Below are 20,366 nucleotides of genomic sequence, written 5' to 3'. Positions count from 1 at the left end.
CCCACTCCCCCCCATCATCCTGACTGACACCCTCATCACCTCTGTGGACTCATTCCGCTTCCTGGGTACCACCATCACCCAGGACCTGAAGTGGGAGCCCACCATCACGTCCGTCATAAAGAAAGCCCAGCAGAGGATGTACTTCCTGAGGCAGCTGAAGAAATTCAACCTGTCAACACGGACGATGATGCAATTCTACACTGCAATCATCGAGTCCATCCTCACCTCCTCCATCACCGTGTGGTACGCTGGAGCCACTATCAGGGACAAACAGAGACTGCAGCGTGTTGTGCGCTCTGCTGAGAAGGTGATTGGCTGCAGACTCCCATCTCTGCAGGACCTGTACACCTCCAGGACACTGGGGCGTGCAGCTCGGATCACAGCTGACCCTTCACACCCTGGACACAGTCTGTTTGACCTGCTCCCCTCAGGCAGGAGGCTCCGGTCCATTCGCACCAGAACCTCTCGCCATAAGAACAGTTTCTTCCCCTCTGCTGTTGGACACATGAACAATAACCGTATGACTGTTCCCACCACTAACACATGACCCTACGCTGTGTTCACTGCATCATTCCATGTTTGGCACTGATCACCACCTGCACTCATGTATATATCTATCTACTTAGCACTTTTAATTCTTATTCTTATTTTTATTTTCATGTCTATTTAAGCGTTATATGACAGTATGTTTGCACTAAGCACCGCAGCAATTTCCTAATATTGTAAACCTGCTCGACATTTGGCAATAAAACCCTTTCTGATTCTGATTCATTTGTAAATACAAAATACCATGCCAATGAATTTTCCTGAGTCCACTGTAAATTTAATTTGAAGAATAATTCTGCTTTATTTCAGTCTGCTATGTCTCTGTGAGACCCATAAAACATGTCAGAGCACTAAACTCCAACTTTGTACTGCTTTTTAAAAAAGCTCATTTCCAGCTGAACAAAATAATAATTTCAATATTGAGTTAATACTGAATATATTTTATCAGAGAAGCGAAGCAAAGCGGGGTTCACTTCCACGCTGAGACGCTGACCTGTAGTGGAGTTAAACGGTGTAGTCCACGCCGCAGCTTCAGCCGTCATTAACTTTAATAATTACACTCAAACTGAGAATCTGTTTTCCTGCTGCATGTGAAGTGAAGGCTGTTAAAAAGCGATTAGGGAAAACGTCCACGCTTTACCGCCCAGAACATCCAGCAAAATGTTCAGCAAACACATTTTAAAAAATTAAATTAAAAAAGGTGAAAGGCACTGAATCATAAATCCAGTTGAATCATTATTCACAGAGTGATGAAGACATAACGGATGAATCACAGAGAGGAAATTAAAAAACTGTGAAAAGTACTATTTCTGTTTCTCCTTCTTTAGCTTCTCTCTAATAAACGCTCGCAGCCCTGACGGGGGGATTTGGACTGAAGCAGATAAAACCGATCTCGTCTTCGTGGCGTGATGAGGGCCCCGTCAGGGATTCTGCACGTACACACACGTTCACGTGTTTGCTGGTATTTTCTATCTGTGATGCTAAACTTTGAATCACATGGGCTCTGCGGGTATAATTTGGTCGTAGTGTTGACCTTTGACCTGTGTTTCTGGTCTAGGAGTCTTAGTCTAGGTCGAGGCTTTGTGTGTTTTTATTTTTTGGTCAACAGCTTTTATTAGCAGTATCGATGTGTAACATTTCTTCACACTTTACTGTCACTCAAATGAAAATGAGCTTGTAGTTTGCTTAATGATATGATGAGAAAGAGCTGTCGCTGTCCCAGATTTCCTCCTTTTAAACCAAACCTTGGAAAGTGAAGCAACTCAATTCCTTGGACAAAAAAATACTATTTTTCTGCTAAATGGCAACGATTAGCCTGATAACCAAGGAAACATTTAGATGTTTTATATTGCTGAAGTTAATAATGTTTCATTGTTTTTTAAGAAATGATTAATAAATCGATGAGACAGGTTGGACTGATAATCGCTCAGTATTGTTGTTGATCTGTTATGAGTGTTTAAAGGTTAAAGCTGTCTGTATTCATGTAAATCCTCACCCCACTCATCTCTCTTCAGTTTACAGTTGTTGGACCTTGCAAACTCTGGTTAAATATATACTCACTGGACAGTTCATTAGGTACACCTTGCTAGTATTGAGTTGAACCCCGTGTTGCCATCAGAGCTGTTTTAATTCTTCACAGCACAGATTAAACAAGGTGCTGGAAACATTCCTGTGATTGTGGTCCATGTTGCCATGACAGCATCACACAGTTGCTGCAAACTTGTCAACCACATCCATGATGTGACTCTCCTGTTCCACCACAACCCAAAAGAGATTGAGATCCGTGTCTGCGGATGCCATGTGAGCACAGCGAACGCATCGTGATGTTCAGGAAGCCAGACTGAGATGATTTGATGATTTGACATTAGATGGTACGCTGAGGTCATAAAGGGATGGGCAGGTCAGCAACAACGCTCAGTTAGGCTGTGAAATTCTGAAAGCCGCAGCAGAAATCGAGACTCGTTAGACCGGGAAATATTTTTCCATGTATGAATCCGTTTCCTGTTCTTACTGACAGGAGTGGCACCCAGTGTGATCTTCTGTTGCTGTAGCCCATCTGCTTTATGCTTTAGTGATGCTCTTCTGCAGACCTTTGTTTTAGTGAGTGGTTATTTGAGTTCCTGCTGCCTGCCTATCAGTGCCAAAGCAGTGTGTTCATTCTCCTCTGACCTTTGACATCAACAAGGTTTTCTCCCAGAGAACTGCCACTCACTGGATATTTGATCTTTTTCAGACTGTTCTGTCTGTCTCTGTCTGAACTCTGAGATGGTTGTGTGGGGAAAAAACATGAGCAGATCAGCAGTTTCTGAAACACTCAGACCAACTATGCCATGTCCAAAGTCACTTAAAGTAAAGGTCACTTTTCTTCCTCAACTTCAGCAGGTCATTTTTACTGTGTCTACATGCCTAAATACACTGATTTGCTGCTATGTGATTGGCTGATTAAACATTTGCAGTGATGCGCACTTGAGCGGGTAGGCCTAATAAAATGGTCCCTGGGTTATGCCTGTGCTGCTGCTGCAGATTCAGAGCTTGTTGCTATCAATGACTGAACTTGCTGTTGTTTCTACGCCACACTCGGCAACGCCACATTAGTCTCCCCCTCCAAGACCCCCTGCAGCGTTTAACCCCCTCCGCCACCCCCCTGCTTGAACCTCAATAAAAAGTTGGGTTAAACAGGCTGAGTGTGGGATTTCCAGCAGCATTGTGTCGGCTTTTATTCTCATTAAGCATATGCGAGATGATGAGCTCTCTCCTTTTCTTCTCTGCAGCACGCTGAAGTGGAATTACATCCCGGTGCTGCTTTTCTTCTGGGTGCTTTTATAGATCTCAGCTTCTGCTCCAGCAGGGCGGCAGATTATTAATCAGATTCATAAATAATAAAAGATGGCAGCGAGGGCCCCTGGGTGAGGGGACCGCTGCTTCTTCCACAGCGAGGAGAAATGATGGAGGATAATGCAGAGAACAATATTAACACAAAGCCAGCTGGATTTATCCAAACTCTGCTAACAGTCCACCTGAGGAAGGGGCCGGTTGAAATTAAATCAGCCTGAGCTGCAGGCTGGTTTAATTTCCAGCCTGCAGCTCGGGTTGGCACGAGAAATTAGCATGAAGCTAATCTGTCTAATAATCTCTGTATTTAAACTGCTGCTGACCTGCTACCTGAGAGAAGAACGACTGTTAGAGTTTAGCCCACTCTCACTTTGAGTTCACTCATGAACTCAGATATCCATATTATCCGTGATTCAGTGATGGACTGGCAGCCTGTGCAGGGTAAACCGGGGTAGGCTGGATGGATGGAATTAGCGTGATTTATTCTTTTGTGGCCACATGAATGCACAGTTTTACCAGAAAAGCTTCCACACACCAGCGCAGCTTGTTCTGCACGCTGCACGTGGACACCACCTTTTCCACGTCTCACAAAACAGATTAATATAAACTGATTTACATATGAATATGGAGAATCTGTAGGCGCGGGAGCATGCTTCTGTTCAGGTAAGCGAGCTCATTGCGAGCCAACACACGATGCCATTTGTGAGACACTCCCTGCATCTCACTACGACACACAAGCTGCAGATTTACAAAATTCTAAAACCTAAAAAGTATGAATTCAGATGTTGGAGGGCTGGAGAGGTATAGTTTTTATCTTCAGCAGGTTGGAGAATTTCTTCTTTTTTTACAATCTTTTTTAATCTTGGTGGTTAGGTTTAGGTTGTAAAAACTGCTTGGAAAGGTAAGAGTTTAGGAAATTCACTGTCCACCTATAAAAAGAATAAAAGGAACATGCTGTCATATATCAAAATCAAACAGGAAATGAAGCAGCAAGTCATGAAGTCGACTCGAGACCCTTGGAGTGGATGTAAATCTGATTTGGTTGTAGTTTTTAAAAGAGCATAATGTGATTTTCAACCATAAATAATTTTCATATAATTAAAAGTAATGAAGGCTCCTAAAAGAAAGGAAGATAAAAAGCACCAAATTTTAAGTCCTGTGTACTTTGAGAGCCTCAGACACAAAGCGAACGTAAAATTGTGAATAAAAAGCAGCTGACTCTGAAGGTGTCAGGTTGGACACGCATTCACCATGTCCATTACTTTTCCCTTCCTTTACGTACGACTCCTCGTCACTTCACTGCACTCGATCAAACGCAACGTCTTACCAGAGTCCGTCAGAGGCTGGCTGAGGTGCAGCGTACAGCAGCCTTCACGCCTGTTTGCATTGGTGTACATGATGATGATCACGGACACGTGATGAGCAGAGCGAGAAGAAGGAATAAACGAGGAGAGATGTTAAAGGCTAAAAACACATGAAGCTAGTGTCAGCTATAAGTTTTCATGTACACGGGTTCCATTTCATTATCTTCACTTCTGTATTTGTTAGTTTTTGGGTGATTTGCATGTGATCTGCATAGTTACTTCCTGTGGTGTTCTGGATGTGTGTCCTGCTGTCCAGGGATTAACATGTTCTCTATTTTCTGTCTGTCATTAGGACAAGGGATGATGGGCCTACAAGAGAAAATACTAATATGTACATTTTATTCAAATATTATGATTTTTTTGTAATTAATTATTAATTATTTATTTGTGTTAAACTCTTCTGTGTTGCTTTGTTACTCTGCTGTTAGGATTGAAAGGGCCCGGTGTCTACTTGGCTCTGTTTTGGCCTCATGGATGAAATGTTGGGACAGAGGCAATCCACCAGGCCTCCTGCTGTAATTGCCTCCACCCATGAAGAATCTCCAGGGCCAAGTTCAGCAGTGGGTAAGTGAGAGGAGGATGAGGAAGAGCAGGAGGGTGAGAGGATGAAGGACTGGATTTAATTAGAGAAGACATGAGGCTGCAGAAGAAAGTGGAGGTGAGGCGAGCACGTAGACGGTTTGGATTACTGAATAATGTGAGGTAAATAAAGGTAATTGTAAATATACTTGTTTTATTTACAATTTATATTATTATTAATTATCAATATAACGTATGCAAACTTAGCGAGGTTAGCACCCTTACGTCTCAATATGCTAGCAATGCTTTGATTGTTTGTGATTGTAGTTGTTCGTTGTCTGATTTATTTGTAACGCCCTCATTAAACAAAGAAAGCAGAAACAACAACAACAACATCTGCTGAAGTTTATCATGGCTATATCTATAAAATCTGTCTGGAAATCTTATTTCAACAATTCCCATCTGAGGAATAATCAAACAGTTTCATTTTAAGCTAAATGTATGATAACGCCAGCGATGCTGGTGGAGGTCTGGCCATCCAGCGGAGATGGACATAGCTTTGTCAGCAGTCTGATGGCTACCTATGTTTAGTCTGTTTTTTCCATTAGCCACAGATAAAGCGAGAAATCCTGGCATGATTTTGTGTGAGGGAGTTCATTTGACCTCTTTAGAAAATGATGTATTCATAAAAGCATCATCCTGTGTCTGAAAGACCAGATTCAGTAAAGCTGGCTTCGTATTTACCCTTAACGTTTTGGCACCAAAATGAAAAGTGTGGATTTCAGTGTGATATACTGTTTGGTAAGAATTAATTTATTGATTTTACTTTTTTAAGCCATCACACACATTTTTTTTCTTTGCTTCTTTTCCTTATTTAATGTTACATGCTCTTACAACCTTCTGATTTACCTCAGCCTTTACCTCAGGCCGTACTCAATTATCTTTAGTTTTGTTAGTACTGTCCTCATTTAAAATGCTGTAAATGGTAAATGTTGACAAACTTTTGTCAAATCTAAAATGTGTCCTATTGTGTGATTTTCTCAATCATGGTTCAATAAATCAATATCAGTTTCAAGTTTTTGTTAGTGACAATAATTACAACTAATGCACGAGGACAAAAACTGTGATGGACTGTCGACACTTTAATCAACAAATAAAAACTAGACTAAAAGATTCCAGAGATCCAATCAAAACTGATTAAGTTGTTTAGAAAGGCGGGATGAGTTTGGAAGTTATCCACTCATTCTCCTGGTAAGCTTTAGACATGCACATTGAATCTAACCCATCTTAATATAACCTAATCTAATTTAATTATTTTGGAAATGGTACAACTAGCAGCTGCGCTCCCTGTTTCTTGTTCACCTTTGGATGTCAGAGAAAATAAGACACTTTATATAAATATATGTTTATATACATATATATATATGTTTATATACAAAATTATATGTTTATATACATATATATATATGTTTGACTGAAACTAAATCAAAATTTGCTCTCAACACTACATGGGAAAAAAGCATAATATAAAATATTACAAATGCATGCGCCTAAGAATTTCACCATTCAGTAAATTCAATGACAATGGCAGAAATGCATGTATTTCCCCTCTCGCCCTGCCCACATCATCTTTGCTGTTCCTTGGTGCGCGCTCTTCTTTGACAGAGATCTCGGATGTTGTTCCTGGGATCTGCTGGAGCAACTCACCTAGCTTGGGGTCACTGCACTCTGATTTCCACCGAGACCACTGTTGCCTTTGCCACACACTCCTTGGACAACACTCTCCTCTCACTTCCAATACTTGCACTATTCTGTATTGTACTGTTTGACTCTGTCTGTGTAATACTGTATTTATTTATTCTGATTCTTTTCTATTTCTATCCAAGTACAATGCCATTGGACTTATTCTTTGTTTATCTTATTTCGGTATAGTTGTATATATGTATATTTGAATTTTTTTAGTTTTAGGGGGGTAAGATAAGTCTTAATTGTTACTATATTAATTTAGTGAGCAGTTATTCTGAGCGCCCATAAAGTAACCATCTTAAGCTTTACTTAGTTTATCAAAGGCAACAAGTTTGCATCATTTTTTTGAGTAGTGACAGGAAAGGTTTACAGTGCATTTTCACAGTCACTGGAAGAAGTGCCAGGCTGCAGGGCATGAAAAATAAACTCTTTCAACAGTAATATGCATTGATCAGATTTATTGGTCAGATTTATTAATTAACTGAAGGTGGTGGAACGCCATTCCAGATCTTTCCAGCCCATGTTAGCCCCTGAATATAGATGCAGTTAGTCCAAACATATTTATGGCACCAGGTCTTTCTTCATAATGATATTTATTACCATTTGATTGTTAATTAACAATGAGTTTAAAATCAAATCATTTGACAAACAACAACTGGGGTTGATTCGGAGATTCTGGAGCTCATCTGTTAGAGCTGCCTGGATAAATTTGACGAAGGATCACAGCTGTAGAGCCTCGCGGAGCTTGGCTTGAAGCTGCTACTCCAAAGGAAAGAAGTTCAGGTGGTCCTGGCTTCTGATCTTGAAGCTTTTCCCGCAGGCGTCCAGCAAGCAGGCGACCTCTCATACTCTAACACCTGACTACAGGTAAGGAGCAGACCGTTAACTTTAATGAAGCGCTTCACTGTCAGACCCAGTGAAAGCACATCCTGTGTCTTCCATCTCCTTCTTAATAATTTTAGTTCACTGGATGGCGAAGTAAGAACAAACGCCATCTGTGAGGTCACGGCGACTTATCGGCCTGTGACCCCCGACCCCTGGCGGCTGAATGTGGAGGAATAAATGAGCAGGAATTAGAGGGCCAAACACAGCGGACCCTGCAGTAAGTGGCAGTTTATGGAAATGAGAGGTGATCTTTCCACCCGGACGTGATAACCCCAGCGTTAATCCTCGCTTCCCGCCCTCCCGCCGCCCTCCTGTTCAACACTTTTATTAGAGTTTAATCACCACTCCCCACCAAAAGGAAGAAAACTGCACTAAAAACACGAGTCTGCATTTAACCTGTCAAACATTTTCAGTGGAGGTCCTTGCTTGTTTTATTTCTCGTGTCTTTAGATATCTGGCATCTGTTTCTGTTAATTAGTTTGACCGATGATCTTCAAGAGCTTTTATTCAGTACAGGGACAAGAAACTCTGTGAGATGACTGAGAGTGAGAACACAGTTTAAATGCCACTCTGCAGTGGGTGGTACAGATGGGTGGAGGTCTTGGTAGACAGAACTGCTTGTCCACAGCAGGTTGAGTCTGTCCTGTGTGACAGATGAGATGTTTTGGGCATCTTCATTCTTTTGACTTTAATATTCTGGCTTTTAAGGATTCTTAAAAAAAGGTAGTGGAGACGAAATCAAACCAAACCTTTTCATTGGTTTCTGCTATAAAGCTCTGGTTTGGTGTTAGAAGTCGAACACGCCCACTTCGTGGCGCTCATTCGTCGGCGGACGACCGTGATTTTTGTCTGTTGGCTGGTTTGTGACTCGGTTAATGTTTGAGTCTTTTTTGTTACTGATAAGGATCATTAACCTTCACACTTTTCTTTACTCCTTAGCCTTCCCTTGTCTTCTGTCTTTTTTCGTTCCTCTCTTTAATTTCTTTTCACTTTAAATCCTTCTGTCTTTGCCTCAGTCGTTCCTTAAATACCTATTTTCCCCTCCTCACTCCTCATCTGTAGATCACCTTCTCTTTCCTTTTCCCTGTCCTCTAATTTTCTGAGCTTTCACTATTTATTCTTGCCTCCTACAACCTTTCTGTATTTTTCCTACATACCTCTGTCTTTTTTACCTTTTCCTCTGTTTCTACCTCTTTAATCATTTCTTTCCCCAATTTTCCTCTTGCTATTTCTTTCTTTATCCTCTCTTTAATCTTTGCTTCCTCACCTCCTTCCTTTTGTTTCTTAATTCGCCCTACCTCCTAATCACCTTCCCCACAGTATCACTTGTATTACCTCCTCCGTTCCTACATCCTTAGCCAAACACACAACCCAGATGTAATTTCCCAGCTCCTAAAGTTGACATAACTTTCCTTTTTTGGTTATTTTCTTCGCCTCCTGTGTCGAAAGTGAAAATGAAATCATTAAAACCGATCGCAGAGTCTCTTTGTTCACTTTGACGCGTCTCGCTGCTTTTTTTCCCTCTCAAACTGCCATTCTCGGCCTCATCCTTTTTCCCACCTTTGTTTAATTTCCTCTGTAAGCACATGAAGATTAATTGGGCCTCTCTTTTAACTTTTCCTCGCACCTTTCCTCTCTCTGTCTCTCAGGAATGCCTCTCATCATCTTTTCATTAATGCTACCTCTGCCCTTATACATTATTCAGCCCGAGTCTCTGTACGGAGCTTGTCCTTTATTAGACTGTCGCCAGAGTGCATTCCACAAACTCATTAAAAAACTATTAAAGGCTGATGATTTCCTCTGATAAAGCCGAACAGGCGTCAGGTTTGCTTTTCTGACTGATCTTCTGACAGGATCACACGACACAACGTTGGTGTCAAGAGGAAACATCTTGCACGGCGGCTCGGGCTCACACTTTTATTTAACCTTTGGAGCAGTGTTTTAATCCAGCGTGGATCCTTGAAAACAGTCACGACACACAAATGCGTCCAGACTTACATTTGCTGTCTCTTTTCTGCTGCAGGTAATCTGATTAAGTGTCTCCGCTTTTGCTTTTATTTCCTGGAACTGCACAGGGACATTACGAGCTGTAATGCGGAGCAGACCTTTACAGAGACAAACACTGTGACTCCTTTGTGGTTTATGTGGCAGAAGACTGCAACCATTGGAAGAAAAACAAAGCAATGACAACTACTACTGCAGGGCATGTTGCTCTCTAAGGATGCAAACTAGCAGCTTTTTTTTTGGGGGGGGGGGGGGGGGGCGACCACTGTGCACACCACCCACAACAGTATAAAATATGGATGTAGCCACCATAATGCCATCCACCGGTCAGTGAAGTCCTGTTACAAAGCTCTAATAATGACCAAAATCAAAATTTACAACATGAACTTCATGTTTGGCTGTGCCGGAGGTTTCTTCCTGTTAAAAGCAAGTTTTTCCTTTCCACTGTCGCCAAAGTGCTCATACTCATGAGGGAGCGATCTGATTGTTGGGTCTTTACATTAGCGATCTGATTGTTGGGTGTTTTGAGGCGGCTTTTGTTGTGATTTAGTGCTACATATATAACATTTAATTGAGTGACTGAAACCATAAAATCATCAGACAGGTGTTGACAGTGTCACAGATTAATTAGGATTGTGTTACCACAGACTTCCGTACAATCACAGGTGTTTTTCCAGCCAGAGGAGTCACCGCTGCTGACGATATCATGGTTTGTAATAACTTATTGTTATTGTCCTTTACAAAACACAATAAAGATATCATAGTTACAGGCATTAAAGACACTAATGAAAACTATGTGCAAGTGTCAGTTACACTAAAAGTAGCATTTACTTACCAGGGAGTGGACATTAGATTACACCATGAATTACCTAGTAGGGCTTTGGAGGTGTGTGTGGTTATGACCCCCTGATGGAGATTTAACACAGACCAAACAAAAAGTAAGAAAGCTCTCTACATAGAATGATAGCAAACAAGTACATGAAAAACATTTGAAATCTGGCCGACCTCCCGTCATCTTCTTGGGCTCTTCCAAACAACTTCCAATTTATGGTTCCCGAACAACCAATTCCTTCCCCTCTGAGGGTGACAGCTTGGGTCTTTGACGCATCCAAAAAACTTCTACTCAAATACAGTTGTTTGAACTGAAGCTCCTGGAGTCTGCAGTTGGTAAAAATGGCCCATTAAGCTTCTGGAATAGCGTTTCTAAAGCACCAACCTCAAACCTATTGAAAATTTGTGGCAGATGCTCGAAAGCCTTTCAGTGCTCGAAAACTGGTTTAAAATGAACTCAGATGAACTTGAGTTGAAATGAACTGAAGAAGAGTGGTCAAATATCCAGTTAGAATTGTGCCAGAAACCTGTTGATGGCTACCAAAAGGGTCTGAAACTTGAAGACATTTAACCGGTTATTAGAGAGTGTGTGTGTATGTATATGTTTGATGCTGTGTGGATTCGAAAAAATCCAAAGTAATTGTAAACTTGTGCATCAAATTCTTGAAGATGTACGCTGCACAATCATTTCACCCTGGAAAAAGAAAACAAAGAAGTCATTAAAAGCTCAAAATGACCATGAGATTCATCCCCATGATGAATGGATGGGCAGAACAGGACTTCGACTGAACTTCCTAAAACCAGCAGTCATTTGGTTTGATTCAGCCCGGTTCTCTCGTAAATCATGTGGAGACTGACTCACCAAATAAAACCTTCACGCCACACGAATGATAAGACCGGGATTGGGACTGTGACAAGGACCTATTGAGTGAAACCTTCTAACCTGCTCTGTGCTCACCTGTCTAAGATGTCTTTACCTTTTACCTGATGTGTTGTGTTTTAAAGGATTCCTCACAATGACTGATGTCACCTATTCTGAGAAAACCCAGCGAGGGTTTGAGAGTTTTTCCCTCCTTATTTCCACAGGGGATCTCAGAGTGTTTTGGAGAAGAACACTTCCCGTGTCTCCTCTGACATGTTAATTGATGCTTTTCCTGTTCTCGGCTCTCTCTGGGGAGTTGCCTCCTTTCTGTGATTTGCCGTGGGAGTTTAACAGCGGCTGTGATCAGATAAGACGAGAGAGCGCACACACAACAATCAGGCTTGCGGGGTGTTGGCTGATTTGTCAAAGCCTTTTTTTCCTCCCCCAGTTAAAGACTCGTAGAGGTGAAGGGGCTCAGCGGGGAGATTATGTGCAGCAGAGACACCCAGGTGGAGAGGAGATCATCTCCTCTTCTTCTCCACAAACCAAAGCATCCTTAAATGCTCTTAATTTATCCACTAAAACAACCATGAGTGATACATTAATTCCTGGAGATTCCAGCAGTGAAACGATTAGTCAAAATTATTAAGCAAATGCTGGATAAACACCTGCCGTTTCCTCGCTGCTGCAGCTCTGATGTCAGGATTTACTGGTAAACTTAATCCCATCAGCTTGTGGACACGAAGACCCCACTTTACGTTGTCAGGATTGTGAAGCATGTTTTTATTCTTTTAAAAATGTGTAAATATTGCACCAAATATGGAAAGTGACATTTTTGATGTTTGAAGTGAGACTTATGATCTCAGTTCTAAGGTTTTATGAATCAAAACACCATAAAAGTAATCTGATACTTTGTTAAATAAATAATGACATAGTTTAAAATGCAAAGTTCCGTCTACCCAGAACTTTGCAATGATGCAATGATCTGAGAAACTACAAAAACCCCAAGCTCTACATCTCAGACAGTACAGGCTTCAGTTAGCCTGTTAAAGGTTAAAGTTCATGATGATACAATTAGAAAAAGACTGAACATGTTTAGAAGGGTTTCCAGGAGAAAGCCTCTTCTCTCTAAAAAGAACATGGCAGCACAGACAAAGTTTGCAAAGCCCCATCCAAACAAACCAAGAGAAAGACAAGACCAAAGCGGAGATGTTTGACCATAATCCACAAAACCAGATTTGGGCAAAACCAAATACAGCAAATGAACTGTTAGCACGGTCGTGGAGGAATCATTATTTGGGCTTTTTATAAACTCCTCTGAATACCAAAGTATTCTAGTGGGACCCATGGGTAATGGTTTTATCTCTTTGTTTCATGCTTGCAGACATTACAGTTATCTTTATATTACTTTGATGAGGTTTAATCTGTTTTGGGCTTGTGTTAGCCTAGTTACAGCTTGTTATTACTACTGAAAACACCCAGGTGTAATATATAGCATTAGGAAATGACATGGCAGGTCTGTAAGAGAATTGTGTGCAATTTTGCATGGTTTCTTTTGGAGGGGGGGGAAGGGGGGGGGGGGGGGTTTAGCACATTTTGTTCTGCGTCCTGATTGGCTGTAGACCATTGTCAATCAATCTTGTGCCACGTCTCTTGTACATCACAGAATGTGTTCAGCTTGTCAAATTTACATAAATCTTTGATCGCTAGCAGTGTGACTGAAGTGCTGCACTGTATTTTTTAAGTTTTCTCCCCAACAAACACAACAATGTCGACGAAAGGTTTTGCACCATCAAAGGCAACCGCAGGTGCCTTTGATTCTATAATACTGGATTTATTTTTCTACCAAGGTTAGAATTTTGAAAGTGTTTAAACATGAGAGAAAAGTGTGAAAATGTTCATGCCTGAGAAAAGTGTATTAAGTGTGTAGTGAGGGGTTTTACAACATCTATAATAATTGTAAAAAAATACAGTTGGCTACTTCATGGATTTCACCTATCGCGGGTTACCGTATTTTCACGACCATAAGACGCACTGTACTAAAAGGTGCAGTCTCAGTTATGTGTGCCATTACTGTATTTAACACACACATAAGGCGCACTGGATTATAGGGCGCATACAAGTACCGTATGCGTATTTAAAAATAAAGCGGGAGCAAACCTGAGTTCGGTACCTTACTCACATTTCTATTACCAGTAATCGTCATCATCAACAACACACAAGCATACAAGTGTGCGTATTTAAAAATAAAGCAGGAGCAAAACAAAGTTTGGTACTCACATTTTTATCATCAATCAAACCCATCGAAGTCCTCATCCTCTGTGTCTGAATTGAACAGCTGCGCTAAATCTCCATCAAACATGCCAAGTTCACTTTCTTCACTGTCAGAGTCACTTTCCGTGCCGTGCGGCTCCTCGGAAATGATGCCGGCTTTTGCGAAAGCTCGAGCAGACATGTTAGCCCAAGCATCTACAATCCACTGGCAAATTGTGGCGTAACTCGCCCGGCGCTGCCTTCCACTCTTGGTGAAACTGTGGTCTCCATCGGTCATCCATCGCTCCCAGGCCGCTCGCAGCCTTACTTAGACTACAGATAGTTCAGAATGCTGCGGCACGTATTCTAACTAAAACCAAGAAGTTTGACCATATTACTCCTGTTCTTGCTGAACTGCATTGGTTACCTATCAAATACCGTATTCAATTTAAAATTCTGCTGTTTACTTTTAAAATTATCAATAATACAGCACCAATTTATCTTAAGGAACTTTTAACCCCCTATGCCCCTGCTAGGACTTTAAGGTCATCCTCGCAGTCATTGTTAGTTCAGTCTAGATCTCGATTGAAATCTAGAGGCGATCGATCGTTTGCTGTTGCTGCACCTGTGTTATGGAACAGCCTCCCGATTGGCATCCGGGAGTCTGATTCCATTTACTCCTTTAAAGCACGGCTTAAAACTTATCTCTTTAAACTTGCCTTCACTACTTGTTAAATGTTGACTTGTTAGCTGCGATTCATTGCATTTATTTTTATTATTTCTTTCTTTCTTGTTGTTCTCTATCATGGCGGCATAGAGTCTGTTTAACCTATGTGCTGCAGTCTATTCTATTAGTGGCTCTTATCTGTGAACATTGTCTGTTGTTCTTATTAATTTGATATTAATGCTCTTAACTGTATTATTTTATTTTTTATTTTTTAAATTTTTTTCTTTTATGTAAAGCACTTTGGTATGCCTAGGCTTTTAATGTGCTCTATAAATAAAGGTTGTTGTTGTTGTTGTTGTTTACTTTGAACGGGCGGTTCACACCGATGCCCAGCGGTTGGAGTTCCTTTGTCAGGCCTCCCGGAATGACAGCAAGCTCACAGTTCATTTGTTTCATTAGTTTTTTCACATCGGCTGTGAGATGGGCACGCATAGAGTCACAGATTAAGAGCGATGGTGATGCGTGGAAAAAACCACCTGGTCTCCTTACATACACCTCCCTCAGCCACTCTTTCATCATTTCCTCATCCATCCAGCCCTTTTCATTTGCCTTAATGATGATTTCTGCTGGAAACTTCTCTTTAGGCAAAGTCTTTCGCTTAAAAATCACCATAGGCGGCAGTTTCTGTCCATTAGCATGGCAGCCAAGCACAACAGTAAAAGAAGACTTTTCATACCCCGTTGTGCATATCGCTACCGTGCTGGTCCCCTTCTTCTCCACAGTGTGACTCACCGGGATGTCAAAAGTGAGCGGGACCTCGTCCATGTTTGTGATGTGGCTGGGCTGGATGTTTTTGTCGCCGATGTGTTTGCTGCAGTAGGAGCGGAAGATGGCCAGCTTTTCCTTATAATCCGCTGGAAGTTGCTGCGCTACCGTAGTCCTGATCTGGATGGAAAAATGGCACCGTTTCATAAAACGAAAGCACCAAGACGGACCTCCTTGGAAATGTTCATCTCTTCAGCTAGTGAAACCGCTTTTAGCCGAATGGTGACCGTTGAAACGCTTCTCCCGCTCGTTCTTTGCTCGATGATCCACCACTCGAGTCTTTCCTCCAACTCGGGCCACCTCGCCTTATGTCCACGGAAACTCAGCTGCGTCTTCTTAACCTGCCGGAGCTTGTTTTCTGGCTTCCTCCATTTGCGAACCATCGATTCTTTAATCTTAAATTCTCTCGCCGCTGCTCGATTTCCATGTTCCTCCGCATAGCTGATGGCCTTCAGTTTAAACTGTGCTTCTTAAGCGTGTCTCTTTGCCATTTTCAGGGTTGTTAAAACAACGATGTTCCACATAATGCACATACCTGTCCTTTTATACAGGTATGTGCGATTGTCCGGTATATACGATCAATGCCCACACTTCACCCTTTAGCGTTCTCATGGTGTTCTCTACTACGTCCTCCTTACAACACACAGGGTGCACTGCGCTATAGGGCGCGCCGTACTTTTTGAAGAAAATCTAAGACTTTTAAGTGCGCCTTATGGTCGTGAAAATACGGTAGTTTTACAATGTAACTCCCGCGATAAACGAGGGACCGCTGTACACTACCGGTCAAAAGTTTGGACATACCATTTCATTTAATGGTTTTTCTCTATTTTCGTGACTATTGACATTGTAGATTCTAGTGGTGCAATGGATCACGGTTGATCCGTAATCCGAATCGATCCCACTCCACGGTTCGGTACGCACGTGATCCGAAGATTCGAAAAAGAAGAAAAAAAGTATGTGTATGGTGCACGTGGTGGGTCTGTCAAGCGATAGTTATGGCCAGCGCTGTTGTTGTGATTTGGCGCTTTATAAATAAAATTGAATTGAGTGGTAGATACAAAGCCCTATGCTGCCCTTTATTGTACCCTTTATTATTTTTTTAATAATTGCGTGGAATGAGTCTAGAGTTGAATCTTTTTAACAGTCAAAAAATACTTCAATAAGTAATAATTATATGTTCAATTTTTGTCTCTTTCCTTCTTTGCTGATCCGAAAATTGATCCGATCCGTGACTTAAAACCGTGATCTGATCCAAACCGTGAGATTTTTGATCCGTTGCACCACTAGTTTTTTAATTCAAATTTCACAAACATGTTTATGTTTTATATTTTATATTCTTCAACATATCCACCCTTTGCTTTGATTACTGGTTTGCACACTCTTGGCATTCTCTCTCTGAGCTTCATGAGGTCGTCACCTGAAATGGTTTTCCATCAGTCTTAAAGGAGTTCCCAAAGATGCTGAGCACTTGGTGGCCCTTGTGCCTTCACTCTGCGGTCCATCTCATCCCAAACCATCTCCACTGGGTTTAGGTCAGGCAACTGTGGAGGCTAGGCCATCTGGTACAGCACTCCATCACTCTCCTTTGTCAAATAGCCCTTACACAGCCTGGAGGTGTGTTTGGGGTCATTGTCCGGGTGAAAACCACAAACCGGACGTGATGGTGTGTCGCTGCAGGTTGTTGTGGTAGCCATGCTGGTTCAGTGTGCCTTCAATTTTGAATAAAACCCCAACAGTGTCACCAGCAAAGCGTCACACCTCCTCCTCTGTGCTTCACAGTGGGAACCATGCATGTAGACCATCCAGTCACCTTTTCTGGTCACGGGCAATCAGTCCGATCCGATGGTCAGTCATGGGGCGATCGTGGCTCAAGAGTTGGGAGTTCGCCTTGTAATTGGAAGGTTGCCGGTTCGAGCCCCGGCTTGGACAGTCTCGGTCGTTGTGTCTTTGGGCAAGACACTTCACCCGTTGCCTACTGGTGGTGGTCAGAGGGCCTGGTGGCGCCAGTGTCTGGCAGCCTTGCCTCTGTCAGTGCGCCCCAGGGTGGCTGTGGCTACAATGTAGCTTGCCATCACCAGTGTGTGAATGTGTGGATGACAGGTTGTGTAAAGCACTTTGGGGTCCTTAGGGACTAGAAAAGCGCTATACAAATACAGGCCATTTACCATCTTCTGCATCACACAGTGGGTGGAACCAAAGATCTCAAATTTGGACTCATCAGACCAAAGCACAGCTGTCCACTGGTCTAATGTCCATTCCTTGTGTTTCTTGACCCAAACGAATCTCTGCTCCTTGTTGCTTTTCCTTAGTCGTGGTTTCTTAGCAGCTATTTGACCATAAAGACCTGATTCGCACAGTCTCCTCTGAACAATTTTCCGGACTGACTAAATGAGAAGGTGTGTTCAAAGTTTTGACTCCACCACAAATCAGAACAAACCTTGCAACGATGTCTGTTGAGTTTTTCATGTGTCTGATGTTCTTTTGCATTTCTTTTCTTTTGTGCATCGTTAGGCAAAGTTATTTTGACAGTAAATAAGACATACTACTTGATATCTCCACACATGCAGACTGAAATAAGGAAAAATGTTGAACTCGACGTGTTTTCAAGAAAATATCTAACAAACTAATGCAGATCTCCTGCTGGGACTCGGATGATGCCTGCTGTAGAGCAAAGCTTGGTCTCAGACTGATTTCAGCTAATCTTAATTGTTACTATTATTTTATATAAACACAGAACATTAGAAAATAGTAAAAAGTAACTGATGAAGAGCTAAGAAATCAAAACCATCTGATTTATGACTAAGAGCATTCGTTTGTGTCGTTTGGTCTTAGAACATGAAATAAATGTTTTTCTGATTAATGATGTAGTTTTAGCGAGAGATTTGTTGAACTTTTGTGTTATAATTTAGCAAAGCAGCACTTCAGAAAGAGCATTTTTATATTTATTAGGATGACAGCGATATTTAAAGCATGATCCACCGATGTTAGGAGCATGTGGTGCAGATTAAATGTGAGTTTATTCGGGTGAAGGAGGTGTTTGGCGCTCCTGCCCCGGAGCCTTTTTCTTCGTCCCACTTCATATTTTGTATAAATGAAACAGAAGGAAACTCGTCCTGACGTCAAATTTCCGAGCGGCCGGCTGCGGAAAGTGCTGCAAGTAATGAGCGTCTGGTCCAGGTGTCAAATAAGAGGATTACCTCGTTTGTGGGCTTTCAAAAGATAAGTGGATATCTCTGTGCTCATTCGGCTGCAGCGTCTGAACCCCGACCTTTCCCAAATGGAGGGGGGTGGGGCCTCACATCGGACACCCCCACCCCACCCACGCCTCCTCGGAGATGATCTGTCCGTTGGGGGAGCTGACATTTCCACCGCTCAGCGTGCAAGAAAACAAACGTCGGTTTCATTCATATGGAAAATCTTATCCTAACCTTTCTGCTGGGCGCTAATCAGGATGACACCAGATTATCTCTTTGTAATCACAGCGGCAGGTCCGCTGTGAGGCGGAGTGTGGATCCATCTAATCTGTCAGAGTTAGACGAGATCCATCACAGATCTGGATAATGGCCCCTGCAGATTGTGTGTAAAAATCTGCATTAATAATTCAGCCCAGATTTTTATTATTCATGAGTGAGAGGAGAGCGGGCCATGCGAGCACCCAGGCCTGTATTCAAACTGCAGATTTAAAGGAACAGGCCTCTGTTTTTTTAAACCCTGAACCCGAATGAGGTGGAAAAGAAAAGCAGGAAAAACAGCTACCATTTTATTTTACCCAAACCATAATCCGTGAAACTCTTTTACAGTTTAAAAGTGGAAAATCTTCACTTTGTCAAACGGACATGGATCTGTGGAGCTGAGGTTCCAACCCCTACTGGACATCCAAGAAACTGCAGGCTCCATGTTTTGGATTTAGAAGCAAAGTCAATTAAATACCATCTGTGGTGGTACACTGCAGAGACGTCATGTGACGTGTTTCTGTGAAGGGGACGGGGCCGTTGCTGCTCATATTATCCGATGTGTAGTTTAAGGAGGGGGCCGCGCAGTAACAGACAGATTTATTAGGAGCCTGAGTTGTTTGAGAGATGGTTTCTGTGGGGAACACGGCACCACGAGAACAATAAGACTCGATCTAATGAGCTGCCCGCTCGTGTCACAAACATTCGGGGAGGAGTAAACTGAGCTGTTGTGCAAATAGACCGTTTGTCTGGCGGTCCCGTTCAGTATTGGCGGAGGTGACAAAGGTAAAAATCCCTCGTGGCCACGTTGTACGCACTCAATCAAACCAATTCCTCTTTGAAGGCGGCAGCCTTTTTATCTTATTGTCTTTGGAAAAAGACTCTCAACTCTCTTCCTGTTTCCGTTTTTGAAAAAAGTTAGAAGTTTGGGCCTAATTAAAACTTTCTTTCAGCCTACAGGTGTGTGCATGTGTAAAGCCTGCATGGTGAACTGACAAAGACAGAGCTATCTGGAAATCCGACCCTCAGATTAAAACCATCACACCCGAGTAGAGAGTTGGTTTAACTTGGTTTTAATGCTTTCTGTTTAATCTGGGTGGCAGCAGCCTCTCACCTTCATCCGTCTCCTGTGAAGTTTCTCTTTAAAGTATGCAGAAAGTGAAGCGAGGCAGGCACACGTCTGTGTTTAAACTTTAAACCCAGAGACTCTCAGTGAGACGTCAGCGAACACTTGAGCGAGAGGAGCCCCGCTTTGAGGCTCAGATTCATCTTCTGAATTTTAGGATTTAATGTTAAAAAGACGTCTGTGATGGAAAATGTCACTTACTGACAGAGACGGGTGTGTGTGCTCTCTGGGAAACATTTGTTCCTGAAGACGCTGCCTGTCACATGTGAACATTACCAATGCAGATGAGTCTTAAAGGAGCATGATGCTGCTTTAGGTGCAGATGGTTTTATAAAGCATATTTAGAGCTGGGTTAGGCAGATCAGCCAACAATCACTCACCTCTCTTTCTCAGACTCTCTATCGTGGTGCATTCAAGGACATGTCAAGAACTGACAATGAAGTGCTCTGTTTTT

This window comes from Astatotilapia calliptera, chromosome 2 (assembly GCF_964374335.1).
Source record: "Astatotilapia calliptera chromosome 2, fAstCal68.1, whole genome shotgun sequence".
Taxonomy (NCBI): Eukaryota; Metazoa; Chordata; class Actinopteri; order Cichliformes; family Cichlidae; genus Astatotilapia; species Astatotilapia calliptera.
Note: the sequence above shows the minus strand (reverse complement) of the source record.